Source organism: Capsicum annuum, chromosome 7, assembly GCF_002878395.1.
Source record: "Capsicum annuum cultivar UCD-10X-F1 chromosome 7, UCD10Xv1.1, whole genome shotgun sequence".
NCBI lineage: Eukaryota > Viridiplantae > Streptophyta > Magnoliopsida > Solanales > Solanaceae > Capsicum > Capsicum annuum.
Genome location: NC_061117.1, coordinates 91,608,662 through 91,627,873, shown reverse-complemented (window position 1 = coordinate 91,627,873; position 19,212 = coordinate 91,608,662).

Here is a 19,212-nt window from a genome sequence, read left to right as displayed (position 1 = left end):
GTCCTTAAAGGATGAGAACATATGTACCGAGTATATATGTGAGGTAGACTATATGCAATGGCTCACATGCTTGAATAATACTAACTGACTGTCTAACATGAACGTAAGAATACATGCATAACTATGTAACTGTAATTGATAACGTGATTTTATGATTTCTGAGTCTGTATATTGATAACATGACATGCTAGTAACTGATATAAATAATAACATGAAGGACTATATTTGAATAATGCTGATAAAATGGGTGACTGTATCTGAGTTTAACTAATAATATAGGTGATCGTAGTTGACAGTCCTGAATCTGATGGAACTATCTCAGTTCCGTACTGTATTTGAGTTGACTGTATCTGATAGTCCTAAAATCTAAAGAACTATTTGAGTTATATTACTGAGACTGATTGACTGTATCTGACAATCCTGATTCTGTAACATAAAATTGTAGAAAGTAGTATCTAACCGACATGCCCTAAAGGTGCTATGATAGCTGAGTTGGGGTCCAATCTATGCCTTGATTAGAATGGTGTCAATACCGTGCCACTGGTAAGGACAACATGTGAGTAACCCTCATATAATAGGTAACTCTAGCGAGAATGGTGGGAACCCTCACATAACAGGTTAAGCCACCTCATCTTTCCTCATATAGCAGGCTACGATGTCTCAACGTATGCTGGCTACATAGTTTTGGAACACAAGGATTGCTTCTAGGAATCATACCCTCATTAACAGGTGATTCCCTATCCTTGGGTTCACTTGGTGCTAATTTCTACTCCCATCTGAATTGGCGCTAAACATGATTTACTGAACTGAACTGAGCATGGACTGAGTTACTGAATTTCTGTGACTGACACTACTGATATCTGATAACTGACTGAGTCATGAGATCATACAGATTTTTCCTGAGGCATAAGACTATCTGAAGTCTAAAATTTCATATCTTGACTGAGAGTATCGTGAAAACATAACATGGATCTAGGCACACAGCTAATATTTCGGGTACAAGTACCCCCAGAACTCGATGGAGGGAAACTGACATGACTTGATATTCTTGAACCCATGATAATCACCATAATACGTTTATTGAAGCATTTCATCAAGCATTTAATAGGCATAAGCTTGTACATTTATGGGGATTTTCATGATGAGATAGTTAGGCAAATTTCCTTCATCTAGGCATTTTTATCAAACATATGGCAGGCATAGTACATGTAAACATCATTGTATAGAAATTAAACATCATGGTTCACTTCCAATTTTATCATACAAGGTTTTAGTCATGAGATTTCATAAATTTTTATCTATACTAATCAACCCACAAGGAATTTATCATCAAATCATGGAATAAAAATCAATTCCTCATTTATCAACATGAAAGAGAACATAAAAAGCATCAACACATGAAGAAAATCCATAACTTGTAGTTGAAAAGGGATTCTTGGACTTCATGGACGAAAGGAGCCCATGAATGAACACTATGCATATCTTAGTTCATGATTTCGTGAAAATTAATGGTGAAACCTTTTTGAAATTGGACTATCTATGAAAACTCTAGCTTGAGTTCTTGAGAGTATTTGAGAAAAACATCAATATTTTGGATGAATAAGGGCTAAATCCCGTGTTTAAAAGCTGATATAGGGGGGGGGATTGACCCTTTAAATGCTGGACACGTAATTAATTTTTCAGTAAAATTTCCCGAATTGGGCCCTTGGCGCGATGCGGCGTTATCGCACTGTGTCACTGGAAATTGATAATTGGAAAACCGCACGGTGGCACGACACGGAGCTATCGCATTGCCACCTTGTCTATGACCTGGAAATTTGGCGTGATGCACCAGTATCGTGGAGCAACACTGGAATTTGACAATTTCCATTTGAGCTATCTCCGCGACACACTGAAGGCTCAGGTTAAACACTGTCTTACTAAAAAGGCTCTAACTCTTCGCCCCGATGTCAGATTTGGACGAATTATATATCGATGAAAAGCTTATTCAATTTCCCACGTGATAGGAAGTGAAAATTATGGAAATTCCACGTGTATAAGAATGAATTCTTATTTCAAAGAAAGTTCTAACATCCTTGAGATGATTTTCAAGCTAAGAAAAAGCACGGGTATTACAATTCTGAACCTGCTTTGGGATACGAGTTGTTATTTTTATCTCTAGTTTCTTGGCTTGAAAAAAAATTAACTTTGAAGAGATTTTCATCAATATTTTAGGATTTCTATTGTGATCTAATCTGAGAATCCCTAGTCACTATTCATCTTGTGGTAAGTTCATCTTTCAAATTATAAATACATCTAGTTGTTTCACTTATTACATTATGAGTGGCTAAATTTCTTTAACCCAAATTACGGGATCTATGGGTTAAGTCTTGGTAAGATGCTATCTGCTTAAGATTCTAAAGGTAATTGAACTCCTTGATAATTCTGAGATTTTAATTATTATCTATTGGTTGCAAATGATAGATAACACCTGCTTTGATTTGCTTGAGATAAGAAATCAAATATAGTAGGAAGTGAATTATTGACAGGGACTTGGAAACACTAACCTTCCATTTAGTAATTGACGCTGTAAGAAGGTTGATTAACATGAGGTAAAGTTTGGTTAGAAATATAAATTCCCTAAGTCTGAGAGAATTAGGTAATTAAATTCTTAAGTAGGTCGAGAGACATTTAGGCATAACTTCAATAAAGATAATCTATTGTCCGACCTACTGTGAGAATCTTGAATCGGTATTAGCATCTGTCAAGTTCTAAAACACATAGAGAGCATAATTCTGGTTTTCCATAAACTCTTGATTACAAACACTGAAACTAAAGTGACCAACAATTATTGGCTAATCTCCAAACCCCCATTTCAGAAAATATCTAACTATCGGTTGATTAAATTGTAAACAACTTAAGTTCACACCATATTCCCTGTAGGATTTGACCCCAACCTAGTTGGGTTATATATTTACAACGATCGCTTACATTCTCATTAGAGAGGTGTAGTTTGAGCGTTTTTCAAAAATGGCGCCATTGCTGGGGAATACGATTGTAAATTAAAGTTTGTATGCACTAATTGATTGTTAGTCAAGCTTCCTAGTTTTATATTTATTTGTTGTTTTTGTTTATTGCAGGATTTTTGTAGTGTATGCCAAGAACCAAAAGTTTTGAAGAACTATTATTACCATTTAATCCAAAATTGCAGTGAATTGAAAGAATAACAGACCAACAAGAGGCTGACAGGTTAGTAGCTTTAGCTAGAGCTCAGGTGAATGTGCAAAATATCGGTCAATAAGTACGACATCAAAATCTTGAGGATGAAGATTTAGGAGAGGAAGAGTTGTTAAACCCTGGTAACCCAAGGCGTGCAGAGCAAGTAGCTGCATTAGTACAATTAATGCTAACAGGAACCGTCCGTTCCAAGGAAGAAAAGATTACCAGTCGGTCCAGTATGAACTCAATGATAATGATGATGGAATGGATGGAGCAGGTGCAACGGGTGTAATTATTCCTCCACCGTTGGCACCTGGGGCAAAATTCAACATTATGAGTACTATGATTCAACTCCTCAATCTGAAGGGGTTGTTTGGTGGCCTTCCTAGGGATGACCCCAACTTGCTTCTGGCGAAATTTATCACTATCTGTAAATCTTTTGATAACCCAGAAGTGGGTCAGAATGCTATCCGATTGAGATATTTTCGTTGTCTCTGTCTGGGGAGCCAATATTGTGGCTTAATGAGCTGACACCCGATTCTATAACCAACTGGAGATAGTTGAAATGAGATTTCCTAGAAATATTCTTTCTTCCTTCCAGGAGGGTACATAGAGGGATGAGATCAACAACTTTAGGCAACTCCCAACTGAAGCCTTGCATGAAACCTGGGAGAGATTAAAAAAGAAGCTGATGCAGTATCCAAACCACAATATGACAGACATATACTTGATGGAGACTTTGTACAGGGATCTTAACTCTGTGACAAAACCAATTATAGATAATGCTGTTGGTGGTTTATTTGTTGATCTTACCTTCCCAGAGGCTTCAGAAATGCTAGAGAGAATGACCAAACAGAGTCAGGCATATAGCATACCAGAGACTCTGTAGTAGCCAGCCCCACTGTTTCTGTGGGTATAACTGTGGAACAACGCAAAAGAGATAAGGAGAATGACCAAGACATGGCTCACCTAAAAATACAGATAGACTTACTAACCAAGCACTTGCTATCAGGTAAGACTGAGAAGGTGAAAGCTATGGGATCATAAGATAGAGTTTATGCTGATCCAGAAGAAAAGACGAACTATGTTAATAATTAGGGGGTTTCTGAGGCAATAGCCAAAGGAATCACGGTCGGAATTATTATGATAAACCTAGTTATAAAGATAGGGAGCAAGGAAATTGGAGGAACAATAATGATAGGATCGGGCTATATGTCCCTTCTAGAAATCGTGAGGCTGCTATAAGGTTGAACTAAAAGTCCAAGAAAGCTAATTGGGATGCAGAAGCGTACGTGGAGTCCAAGGATCCGCATTAGTTCTTTGTTCCAGAAATTCGTACATAGGGTGTATATTCTTCAGTACTTCTTTTTTTTTAAACTTTGTTAAAGGTGAGGAATGGTTCCACTTGCATTGTTGTTTCCTATCTTAGTTAGAGGTTAGAATATAGGTGTTTTGGTGTAAATCGTGCTTGGGGTATGTGGTGTTCTTCTCATCTTGGTTTGCGTTCTTGTTCTCTATTTTTATTGAGGGATAGTTTGATGTTTGTTATTGTGTTACCTAATGCTTGCTCTTACCCTTACCCATCATTCAAGGATGAATGTTCCTAGTTGGGGAGAATGTTACATCCTAGGATTTGGACCCTTGAAAATTTCCAAGGTTTTGGACCTTTTGACTTTGTACGACTCAAAAGAGTCACTCGTACCCTTTGTTACGAGTCATAGGGTGACTAGGCGGTCCAATTGTACCCTAGTTAGTAAGGATATCTTATCTACTTCCCAAGGTATGACTCATATGGGTAAGAGCCATATGGGAGCTTATGAGTGGTTTAGGACAAGTCGTACGGTGCATGTTTGAGTTGTTTAGTTTAATCTTTCCACCATATGGTTGGTGGATACAATTGAGTTTACCACTCGTACCCTTAGGTATGAGTTTAAGAGGTTAAGTCATATATAAACCAGTAGATAAGGTCTTGACAAGGTTGGATACGAGTTGGGATACGAGTAGGAGTGTCACTCGTACCCTTGGATATGAATGATAAGGTGAGTCGTACCCCTGGATATGAATTGTTTTAATTTTCAAGTCAAGGGTAGTTTTGAAATTTCCTACTCCTATAACCTATTGTCCTCAAGTTATATAACCCTATATGGCCATCCATAACTCTTATTAAAGGATCATAACACATCAAACACTCTCTTGAAGATTGGAGGCTAGGGTTTCTTCATATGTCCTTCAAAGGGCTCAAAGGTCTAGATTTCTTCCATGAATCTTCAGGTATAAGGAATGTACTCCTTCACTCATTGTTATTTCAAAATAAAGAGATGTGTATTGTATTTTAAACGTTGGATTAGGAATCTATATAAATGTGTATTGTATTTTAAACGTTGGTTTAAACTATGTTTTTACATATTTTTGGTAATGGTTGGCATATGTGTTTGGTTGTTGGTTATGGTTTAACTAATGGGTCTTGAGTACCCCTAATTATGGTGATTTACACATTGGTTTTGGCCTTGGTAAAGGTGTGCCCTCAACATGTTCGATAAAATGCCTCAAAGGATATTTTTATTCTACTTTACATTACTTGGTTTGGTAATGGAACCTTAAAGGGATTTGGATTGTTTTTCATGTTTTAAATGGTTTTAATGATACAAATGCTTTAAATGTTTGGCACGGTCTTAGATGGTTTTGGAATGGTTTAAAGGTTAAGTTTTGGTGGTCATGGTTGGTCTATTTTAAAAACCTTGCGGGATACATGGAAATTCCCCAAGTGAATGCATTAATGGAATTGGTTTAAATGGTTTCCAAAGGCTTAATGTTAATTGGTTATGCTTGTAGAGAACATGGTAGTCTTCCAAAAGGTTTATATGGTAGATGGAAAGGGAACTTGAGATTCCTCTTAACCTAAATAGTTTGGCTATGGATAAATCTTGCAAGTATGGTTGGTATGACGATACCACTAATAATTGGCCCTGGTTAATAAATGGTAATTTGATTGTTTGGACATGGTTTTAATTTGGACTTTAATGGAGGGATGTGTAACTAAGTTGTGGAAGGCGGAGGTTCCGGGGGGACCAAAATTGGAAACTCATATTTGCTGATATGAGGGTTCTTCGATGACCACATATGAGTGTCACGTTTCATATTAGAGGGATGTACTAGTCATCCCATGGGATATTTCCTGGTCGTATGGCTACACACACTGGGACTTTTTTAGCAGGGGAGTTGAACCCATATGGCCCATGGATGTGGTTAAATAACAAGGTTACACAGCCTAGGTAATGGTTTTAAAGGCATGTTAAATCCGATTTCTTTTCTTGGTACTTATATATATATGTATGGTTGAATGCATATGGATGGTTTTACTCGATTTTGTAAATGGAATTATGTTATCTCTATCCTGAGTGCATGCTTGTGTTCACCCACTAACCCGTCTACTGATAGTTGTATACCCACGCTATATAGGAATCGTCTATTCTACTCCTCTTGTTTAGTGATCGGACTCAGGTACAGACGGTGTTGGATCGAAGTGGTGATATTCCATAGTTTGGAAGGGATCTATTTCATGTCATAGTTTACTTTACATATTTCTTGTTTTTCATAGTCTTTGGTTTTCGGCTAGGGTCAGGGGCATGTCCCTACTAGTTACTCTTTGATTGGTTTAGAGGCTTTGTATTGACAATTGGGAACTTGGGTATGGTATGGACTTTTTATGCAACATATGTTATATATATATATATATATATTTACATATGTATATACACACATACATTGGATCATTATCTTGGTTTTGATTTAAGGCTTCCGTATTGGTTTGGTTAGTTATTGGGTGGTTGGACTTATTGGGTTTGGTTTTTGGCTAGGGTCAGGGGCATGTCCCAACTAGTTACTCTTTGGTTGGTCTAGAGGCTTTGTATGGACATTTGTGGACTTGGGTATGGTATGGACTATTCATACCACATATATTATATATATATACACACACATTAGATCATTTTCTTGGTTTTCGTGTATGGTTTTTGTATTGGTTTGGTTAGTTATTGGGTGGTTGGACATGATTGGGTTGGTCTTGGTTATAGACTTATCCCAGTGTCTCCACATGGTTGTACACGTTATCTTGTTATATGTTCGGACTTCAACCGACTCAAGGTATGCATTTGGAGGTCGGGTTGGGTAACGGGGGTGGTTCTCAGTCTTGGTTGGGCTTGGGATTGCCTATTACGCCTAGGCCCCGGTTTGGGCTGTGACACAGAGCTTCTACAAATCTAGGTGGAGTTAATCTATAATATATGATTGATATCATCTGCTCCTCATTGACATTTTTAGTTTAGCTGCTATTGAGTGAGCAACTACCAATGCTAGAGGGACCACAACTCTAGGAGACACAGCTATAGGATGCAACTCTACATCCTTACCACTGAGCACTATCATACGATGCACCACCAAATAATCCCAACAACTGAACCAAGGCATCTCTATGTAGTGATAAATAAACCCTGGTAAAGTCTAGGCTACCTCCTAACCTAACACTGGCTAGGGTCGAGGAACCTTTGGTGCATGAGCAATAACAGGATATGGTGAAGGCACCCTATTTGACCCCTGGTTGAGGCTACAGATCTCGCCTGACCGCTTCTAGGATGGCCACGACTTCTAGTAGGAGCCCTAATCATAGACTCAGAGTCCTTGCCTTAAACAAATCATTCCTGGCCATCTAGGAAAGAGTGAAACAATATGAATATTAGAAACCAACACATACTCGATGCTCAAAATGAATGAAGAAAGTTCTCTCCTAAGAATGTCATATAGCCTCTCATAAATATGAAAAAGACATAATCATTTTGATATACAAGACACTACTAAGCACTTGCTCTTGTACCAACAAATACCACTAAACTTAGGCTCTGATAGCAATTTTTCATGACCTAATTTCTCAGGTCTTGATGACACCAACTTTAACCCACCAGTAGGTATGCCAAACCCTAACCTGAAATGATAAGTAATGGGCTAGTTGTTGGAAGGTATAATGAGTATTAAAGTTAATCATACAAATAGATTATAGGTGATAAAATATAAGTATGATAACATACGTATAGATAAAAGAGAGAAAATAGCAAAAGAGTATCCCACAACCTAGTAGGATTAGTACAAGAGACACTAATCAAAAGAATAAGAGTACTAATAGTATTAATTTATGGATAGTATCGAATGTAAAGACTATCCAAAATAGCAGAAGGAGAAAGAGTTAGCTTCTACCTGAAAGCTCATGCTATCTCTAAACTCTAAGTATGTGTTAGATAGAACATCTACGGCGGTATCTTGTACTTGAATATACATTAAAAAAAAAGATGCATAAGTGTAGTATGAGTACCACAATAACGGTTACTTATTAGACACCATTTATTGATTAAGCTAAATCGTAATAAAATCTTAATAAGATGCAGAATGTAAACCAAAGTTAGGGATAAAAGGGCAAACCTAAAATAATGCTCTAGCTGACAAATAATAAATAATAATGTAGATAATATTGATCTAACTACAACCTAACTAGGCCAGTCATAATCCCAGAGGGACAAATAAGAGGAAATAACCCAAATGAGCCTCTATAAGTATGTTGAATGCAATCAAGAGAGAAATACCCACAATAATAATTATAAGGTCATCGACCACTGAAAACATATATGTGAATCCTTTTGCACCATAAACACCGGATGAACCAAATCCTTAAATAAAATAAGTGAACCATAAGTGTTAGACACAAACTGGTCTTTTGTATCATATGTTTTAGACTCAAACTGATCTTTGAATTGCAATTGTTGGGCTAGAACCGGTCTTTAAAGTAAATACAGGTTATTAATTCTACTTAAGAATTGGAAAGATGTCTAAATCATCCTAGGGTTTAATAAAATATATATATATATATATATATATATATATATATATATATATATATATATATATAATGGTGAAAGAATGCCTCTTAGATATATAAGGAGCTAATTAAGTTATTTGACCTTAATGAGGGTTGGCGGCTCCCGCTACTAAACCTTAAAAAATCATGTTAAGGTGATTTCTACCTAAAAACTTGACAAAGGATTCCAATTTCTACTACAAGCTATTAAATATCTAAATAAGTCCTGAAGCAATAATTTAACTAAAGGGAAGGAGGAATGTATCAATTCTACCTAAAACGACTCTCTAACTAGCTAAATATTATAAATTTTTGACATATAACCAACTCAAAATTTCCAACCCAAATCTAGCATAGTACATACTATATCATAATAAAGCTTAATCTACGAGGAAAGTAAGCCTAACATACCTGGATGGCGACGAATGCCTGAGAAAGTCCACTAAATTAGAGATTTTCCCTTCTAATAAGCCTTCGCATGATGCCCATATTTTATCTAAATGCTTCGGGTCAAAAATTAATCTAAAATCCCATGTAGAGCCCGCTTGTGGAATTACAACTTTGAACCATCAAAACGTCCCTCTACATGCAATCACTAAAGCAGATCTTGGGTCACTTTAGCAAAGGCTGCTTAAGCAGTTGGTCCATAGCTTCAGTGACCAAGGCTTGACCAGTCAGGTTGTTTAAGTGGAATCTTTCCTGCTAAAGCAGAGGTCGCTTAAGAGAAGGCCTATCCATTTTAGTGGAAGGCTAGGTCAGGCATGTATCACTTTAGTAGTACAAAGCAGTCAAGTGGCTGCTTAAGCAGTCAAGTGGCCGCTTACGCGGCACCTGAGAGGACATTAAATTTTTCTTTAACCCAACTTTCTCCTTTTTTCTTACAAGTCTTAAGATCCAAAAACCCTAGAGAATATGGGGAAGTGGGAGATAATCATTAGGAGATCGTGGTGTGTTTGTGAGATTGAAATAACCATTTTCTCATTAAAATCCTTGTAAGTTTCTGTCTAATACTTGGTTTAGTTCTTCTATTTAGACCTAAATCCCTAGATTCTTAAGGATTGATTTTGGTATTATTTGAGCTATAAATTTACCCCTTCTTAAGGGTAATTGATCCTTGAGCATAGAGGGACATGTTGACTTCGAAGTGAATTTCACAAGCAAGCCCCACATGGGATTTTGGATTGATGATGGACCCAAAGCATAAAAATGCAATATGGGTACCATTGTTATCGTATTAATGAGTATATTTCCTCTTTGATAATGTGGCATCATATGGAAGCTTCTTGGGAGGGAAAATCGTTAATATAACAAACTTATTTGGGATTTTTTGGCATGAAGGTAGGCTAGGCTTAGCTCTTTCTTAGATTAGGATTAATTATAGTATTGATATGATATTGTGCTTGTCATGATCGAGGACTTCCCCTAGTTATGAGATAGTACTTAGAGTCACAAATGAGCCTAAGCTAACCCATATTACCTAGCAAAACACTAAGAATACTGAAGAAAATAATGAGATAACAAATGAAACTAACTTAACACGTCTTTCTTTATCTTTTTCATATCTGAATGTCTTTGTCGAGTTGGTTGGCATCATTGAAATGACCTGATTATATTAAAATCAAAACTAGTACTGGATATCCAAAGTAAGACTGTCTGACATAATCAAAATGCTGAAACATAACTATCTATCTTGAAGCCTCTAAATTATATGAGTTGTTGGGACAAACCCCCAACTGGCTCCAACTGTTTGAAACTAGAAAAAAATACTGAAAAGAAATGTTGATAATTATACTCGAATGATGAGCACTCACCAAACACTACTACTAATATGATGAGGAATCATACTAAGCGCGATTTGGACGCTGAGTGTCTGAACCTAGATTATAAGACAACATAGCGTAAAAAAGTATGCAGTTAGTACTTTGAATGTACTGAGTATGTGATATGGTAAATAACTAATATAGGCTAAACATGATACATATGTATGTAACATGGTGAACTAATACAAGATCAAGTAATAAACATGTATTGTATGATAAGTTGAAAAAGTGAATACATGGTCTTGCAAGTATCTGAATCAGAACTATGAACTATTGATTATGGGAGCAACCGTTAACTAACATATGCTAATTTGAGCTAATCGGGGTCCAACCTATAACCAAAATTTATGGGTGTTCAGTACTTTTCCAAGGGTATGAACATTGACTGGCGTGGATTCACTAAACGAATGTCTGAAAGGACTATGGTGCCAATCATGGTCTTGTGGGTGACCCTTTATAACGTACGGTGGCATTGTAGTTCTGAAACTTTGGTACTTCTACTAAAGGTCTCAACCTAACTGATGGGTGAGTGTCCATCCCTACATTCGCTCGGTGCTAAGACCTACTCCTAACTGAATGACACTAATAACTCAAAATTCTAAATAATAATAATATTCTAAAAATTGACAATGAATGGATAATCCGAAAGTACTCGATAACATGTAAGATGGAGAATCTAGCATTCGTAAGTGTATGCATGAAACACCAGATCATCGGGTGTTCATAACCCACCATCTCTGAAGAACGCAACTAAATATGGCAATATTAAATTTGAACATAATAAGTAATTTCACAACTCAAGCCCAAAAGTCAGAATTTATCAATATAATGAGATTCAAAAATTTGAGATGGGAAGGTGCTCAAGTTTATGGGAAAACATATATCCATAGTTTAGTTAAAGAAATAAACTGAAAACATAAGAAATTCATGCTTCCCATGGAAACCCTAAACTTGAAGGGTGAATTAAACATGAGAAATGGAGTTATCTTTAAGACTCAATGGGTGGAAGGAAACCCATTGATGAAATTCCACATGCCTAAAGTTTAAAACCTTGAAGAAATCTTTGTATTTGAAGCCAGAAGTTAAAAAGCCCTATTTCTTTATTGGAGAGGAAAAGTTCCTCTTTCTCTCTCTAAGATTTCTAAGTGTTAAATGAATTTTGAGGAATGGGGGACTTATGAGTGTTTTAGTATAATGATTCAGCCCTTGGAGTGCTTAAACAACGTAGTTTTGGTGTTAAAATAGTGAGAAAAGACCAAACAACCCCTCAAAAATCATTTAGAAAACTCTTGGAAGCAATCCCAATGACTTAGTCTATGACTCGCAGGGTATGGACATGAGTCGTAGCTTGAGTTGTAGTCAAAGGACCCAAATTTTGGTCCCCACTGCTGTGACAACGAGCCCCCCAATGACTCGTAGGGTTTGACTATGAGTGGTCTTCAAGAGTCATTATCACTGGCAACTTTGACAGTGCTTCAGTAATTCGGCCTTAACTTCTTATTTTGATATTGGATTAAGGCTAACCTGGTGGAGTTGGAAAGCTAATTCAATTTTATATATATATATATATGTATGTGTATATTGGTGGGTGTTGAACTCAAAAATACTTAGTATTTTAGAAGTTTTGCTCATTTTAATCTGACTATACAATATTCTTCACCCGAATTCAATCGATAAGGGATATTCTGACTTGTCTATAAGATAGAAGTTATTTGGGGCCTTAATATTTGTCTAACTCACTTACCAAACTATGAAAACATGATGTTTGATTTTGAATGAACTTGAAGCATGGTACTAATATTGACTTGAATTTTTGTGGTTTTACAATATCTCCCCCTTGGGGTCATTCATCCCCGAGTGAAAACTAACTAAGTTGAAGTGTTGGGGGAAAATCTATTATTCCCATACTGAATTCCTACAAGCTGACTAATGAGTTGATAACTGAATCTATAATTGCTATATGGACTGAACCAAACTCATGAATGCATGTTATAACGTGGAAATATCTTGGTGGCCTAAGATAGAAAGAATTAGTTAAGGGGAAACTATTACCACAAGTTGGGACTGAGTTTGAAGAGAAAATATGAGGGTACTTGGTAATCATATCTACCTCTGTTTCCTAAGTAGATCCCTTCACTGACTGATTTCTCTGCATAACCTTTACCAAAGCAATCCCATTATTCTTCATCTTATGAACCTGATGATCAAGGATCTAAACTGGGACTTCTTCATAAGAGAGACTACCTTTCATACCAATACTCTCTAAAGGAACAACTGATGCTGGATCACTAGTGCATTTCTTAAAAATGAAACATGGAAAACTAGATGCACTGATGCTAAATCTGTAGGTAATTCCAACTCATAGGCTACATTACCATATCGACTCAACATCTTATAAGGAAAAACATAGCAGGGACTGAGCTTTCACTTCTGACCAAATCTTTCACCCTTTACATGGGAGAAACCTTAAAGTAGACAAAATCACCAATAGAAAACTTAAGCTCCCTTCTCCTCAAATTTGCATAGGACTCGCAATGACACTGCGTAATTTTTAGCCTTTCTCTAATCATCCAAACTTTTCCATTGCCTTATGTACTAAATCTGGCCCTATTAAAGCATCTTCACCAACCCCAATCCAACCAATTGGAGATCTACACCTCCTACCATAAAGTTATTCAATCGGGGCTATCTAAATACTAGAATGGTAGTTGTTATTATAAGCAAACACAATCAAAAGAAAATGATCATCCCAACTACCATTGAAATCAATTATACACGCTCTTAATATGTCATATAAGGTCTGAATGGTCCTCTCTGCCTGACCATCTATCTTTGGCTGAAAAGTTGGACTAAGATGAACTTAGGTACCAAGACCTTTCTGAAATGTCTTCCAAAATCTAGGGGTAGACTATGTACCTCTATCTAAAATAATGGTCAAAGGGACCTGAAGCATACTACCAGGTCTCTGGTGTTCAACCTTAAACTGCTGCCAATTTGGACACTTAGCCACAAATTCTGCAATATCTATTTCATGCCATTCCTGTAATAGATTTCCCATAAATCATGGTACATCTTGGTGGCTCTTGGTTAATAGAATATTGAGAACTGTGAGCTTCTTCTATCATCCACTATATTAAGTTGTCTACATCAAAAATATATAGTCTGCCCTAACAACAAAGAACACCATCTCTCCCCTGGGAGAAAACCTTAATCTTCAACTCAAAATTTTCTTTCAAGCTAAGAAAAATAGGATCAGTATCTTGCTTTTCCTTCACCTCAGTTATCAATAGAGATTTTGAACCATTCTAAACAAAGATATTATCTGCGGTTGAATCAACCAATAAAACTCCCAATCTAGCAAGCTAGTAAACCTCACAAATTAACTCTTCCCCATGGACAATCTACTAAGAGCGTAAGCAACAACATTGGCTTTACTCGAATGGTACAAGTCACTTATATCATAATCTTTCAATAACTTTAGCCACCTTCTCTAATAAAAATATAGATATTTCTTGCTAAACACATACCGAAGGGTCTTTGTGATCAGTGAACACATTAATATGAATTCTAAAAAGAAATGCCTCTAAATCCTTAAGGTAAAATAGTTGTTGCCAACTCAAGATCATGAGTCTGGTAGTTTTTCTCATGAGGTTTGAGTTTCCTAGAGGCATCAACACACAACCAATTCCAAATCTTGAAGAATCACAATAAATCACAACCCATCTTAACCCTCTAGTAGAGTTAAAACTAGAAAGGAGGTGAGTCGAGTCTTCAACTCCTAAAAAGTCTTCTCACAAGCATCAGACCACTGGAATTTGACTTTTTTTGAGTTTTTCTAAGAATTGACAACAAGAGACAAAAATCCTTCAACAAACCATTTTTAGTAACTGGATAAACCCAAGAAACTCCTGATATCTAATGGAGAGATGGTTCTAGTCTAGTTCCTAACGATGTCAATCTTCTGAGGATCAACTTGAATGCCTCCACGAAAAATGATATGACCTAGGAATGCTACTAATTTCAACCAAAATTCACACTTGCTAAACTTAGCAAATAGCTGGTGATCTTTGAGAATCTGTAAGATACTTCTCAAATGGTATGCGTGTTCATAATCACTTCGAGGATAAATAAGGATGTCATCAATGAAGACTATATAAATATGTACAAAAAATGCTTGAACACCCTATTCATTAAGTCCATATAATCTATAGAAGCGTTAATTAGTACAAAATACATAACCACAAATTCAAAGTGACCATATCGGGTTCTGAGGCTATCTTTGAAATGTCGCATTCTCTGACTCTGAGCTGATGATAGTCAGATCTAAGGTGTATCTTAGAGAAACAATTGGCACCCTGAAGTTGGTCGAACAAGTCATTAATCTTAGGAATGGGATACTTATTCTTGATTGTGACCTGTTCAACTGACGAGAGCCGCTGCACATTCTAAGAGAACCATTTTTCTTGTGCAGAAGAAGAACTAGGGTACCCCATGGAGAGATACTAAGCCAAATAAAACCCTTGTATAGGATTTCTTTCAATTGTTTCTTTAATTCATTAAGCTCGGCTAGAGCCATTCTATAGGGTGGAATTGAAATAGGTTAGGTATCTAGAAAGAGATCTATTCTAAAGTTAATTTCCAACTCAGGAAGAACTCTAGGGAGATCATCAGGAAACACTTTAAGAAATTCTTTTACCATAGGAACCAACTCAAGATTTTGGGTTTTGGACGTTGACACCTTGAATCAAACAAGATGATAGATGCACCCTTTTGAAATCATTCTCCTAACCTTAAGGAAAGAGATAAACTGACCTATAGGTACTGAGGTACTACCCTTCTATTCTAAAACTAGCTTGTTTGGAAACTAAAACTGGAGTACTTTATTTCTATAATTAACTAAGTCATAGAAAGAGTGGAGCCAATCCATTCTGAGAATAACATTAAAAATTGTCATGTCTAACTCGGTAAGGTTGACTGAGGTGACTCTCTGGGATACTATGACTAGAAATTTCTATATAACCATTTGGATATGACTGAATTATCGACTGGAGTAGAAACTTAGAAGGGTAATGTGAATATTTTAGGGTTTACACCATAGTCTGCTGGTATATAGGGGGTCACAAAGAAAAGCATGCTTCGGGGTCTAACAATGCATAAACATAAATATGAAAAGCTTGCAATGTACAAATGACCACATTAAGTAAACCTTCTTGATCATATCGAGTTTGGAGGGCATGGAACCTATTATGATTATGTCCACCTGTTGCACTAGATGTGGCACCCTACTAAGTTGGGCAACCTTCTGGAGCTACTAAAGAGTTAGATTTACTTTAATAACAAACATCCTTACCTCTTTGTGAAGCCATTAGTCATTTAGTCAATCTATGGCCTAACTTGTCACACCCAAAACAAGTTTCACTGCCTTTCATACACTCACCCTTGTGGTTCAAACCATATTCTTGCAAATTGGGTTAGTACGAACACTATTCACTCTACCATGGGACTTAGATCCTAGAAATCTATCTCAAATATCCTACCTAAACTTGGGTACTAGAGCACTAGCAGAAGATGGGGCTAGAGCTAAAGATTTCTAATAGAACTGAGAATGATTTCCACTATCTGACCTATGCTAAGAGAAATTAAAGCTACCTATTTTGACCTTCTTACTCTTTCTTTCATTCTCCTTGATTATCTCCTTTTCAATTTGTTAAGCATGAACCATCAATCTAGAGATGTCCATCTCCTTAACCAACATAGTTGTTCTATACTCTTTGACCACGTCCTCAGAAATATCTGACATATATTTGCTTATTCGGGCCCTAGAGTCAGCAACCATAAATAGAGCATACCTTATTAACTGAGTAAACTTAAGTGAATACTCTTTTACACTCATGTTTCCCTGATTTAGGTTTATGAATTCCTGCACCTTGGTTTTCTTAACTCAAGTAAGAAGAACATGTTCAGAAATACATCAACAAACTTATCCCACTCTATCGATCCTACGTCTGCACCTCTATCATCCTTCCATTACTTGAACCATGTTTGAGCCACTCCTTGTAATTAATAAGCAGTTAATCACCAGTATCAGTTAAAGTGACACCTCTGATTTCAGTAACTTTCTAAATCCTATACAAGAACTCTTAGGGATCCTCTTCAGACATAGATCCAAAGAATATCAGAGAATTTATCCGAGTGAAGTTCTAGACTCTAGTTGTTGTCGTTCACAACTGGATTGGCTGGTACAACAACTAGATGGTTATTCTGGGTGGCCATGGACTGGGCTAATATTATGAAAGCAGCCATAAACTTAGTATGAGAGATTATTTCATTTAGAGGATTTACTGGAGCAGGCAGTGGTGCTTGCTATTTCCTTCTTTTATTAGTTCTCTTAGGAGGAATTTATCGTAAATATGTAAGGTGAGGTAGAAGAATAATTTTAATGGAGTTCAACTCTATCATACGACATGAATCATGAAAGAATTTAAAATTTTTCTAAGATATTTCATAGCCTTTCACTCTTAAGTATGGCACGCTTCACACCCATGAATAAGACTCTACTTAATATGGCTTTAAGACACCATAGTACACATTAAACTTGATGCTCTATATAAAGTTTTTCATAGCCTGAGACTGCCCCTAGTCATAACACAGTGCTCAGAGTCACAAGTAAACCCAAGCTAAACCATGAACTGGCAAAACACTAAGAATTCTGAAGAACATAATGATATACTAAATGGAAACTAAGCTAAAATAACCAGATTATATTAAAATCAAAATCAATACTGGATATCCAAACTAAGATTGTCTTATATAATCAAAATATTGAAAACATAAGTATTTGTCTAAAAGCCTTTAAATCATATGAGTTGTCGAGACAAGCCCTCAACTTACTCCAACTGTCTGAAACTAGAGAAATACTAAAAAGAAATATTGATAATTAGTCCTCGAGTGATGAAGACTCACCAAACATTACTACTGATATGGTGTGAAATCAAACAAAGCGTGATCTGGATGTTAAGCGCCATAACCTATATTATAAGACAATGTAGCATAAGGAAAGTATGTGATTGGTAAATTGGAAGTACTGAGTATATGTGATCAGAAATAACTGATATATGCTAAACATAATGCATATGCATATAACATAATGAATTGAAGCAAGACCAAGTAATAAACATGTACTATATGTTAAACCAAACAACTAATTACATAGTGACGACAATGTCTGAATTTGAACTATGAACTATTGATTGTGGGAGCAACCATTAACTGACATACCCTAATCTGAGCTAACTACGGTCAAACCTATAACCCCAGTTGGATGGGTGTTCAGTACCTTGCCAAGGGTATGAACACTGACTGATGTGGATTCGCTAAATTGTTGTCTGAAAAGACTATGATGCCTATCTTGGACTGACAGGTGACCCTTTATAACCTATGATGGTGCCGTAGTTTTAGAACTTAGGGACTTATACTAAAGGTCTCAACCTAATAGATGGGTGAGCCTCCATCCATACGTTTGCTCGGTGCTAAGTATTACTCCTAACTGAATGACACCGATTACTCAAAATGCTCAATAATAATTGTATTTTAAAAATCAACAATGAATGCATAATTTGAAAGTATTCAATAACATATAAGCTGGAGAATCTAGCATTCATAAGTGTATGCATGAAATCCTAGTTTATCGGGTGTTCATAACCCACCATCTATGAAGAATGTAACTAAATATGGCAATATTAAAATTTGAACATAATAAGGAATTTCATAACTCAAGCCCCAAAATCAGAATTTATCAATATAATGAGATTTTATAATTTTGAGTATGGGAAGATGCTCAAATTTATGGGAAAACATATATCCATTGTTTAGTTAAAGTGATAAACTGAAAACATAAGAAATGCATGCTTCCCATGGAAGCTCTAAGCTTGAAGGGTGAATTAAACTTATGAAATTGAGTTTCTTTTAGACTCAATAGGTGGAAGGAACCCATTGATGAAATCCCACATACCTAAAGTTTTAAACCTTCAAAAAATCTTTATATTTAAAGCCAAAAGTTGAAAAGCCCTATTTCTTTCTTGGAGAGGAAAATTACCTCTTTCTCTCTCTAAAATTTCTAAGGGTTGAATAAATTTTGAGGAATTTGCATGAACACTTTACATACCTTAGAACATAAATCCTTTAGGGTTCTAGAAATAATTGTTGATCCTTGTTCTTGAATTTTGAAACTAGGGTTTCTTGCCTTTGAGAGAGAAAGATGAATTTTGTGGAAACTTGTATGACTAATAAAAT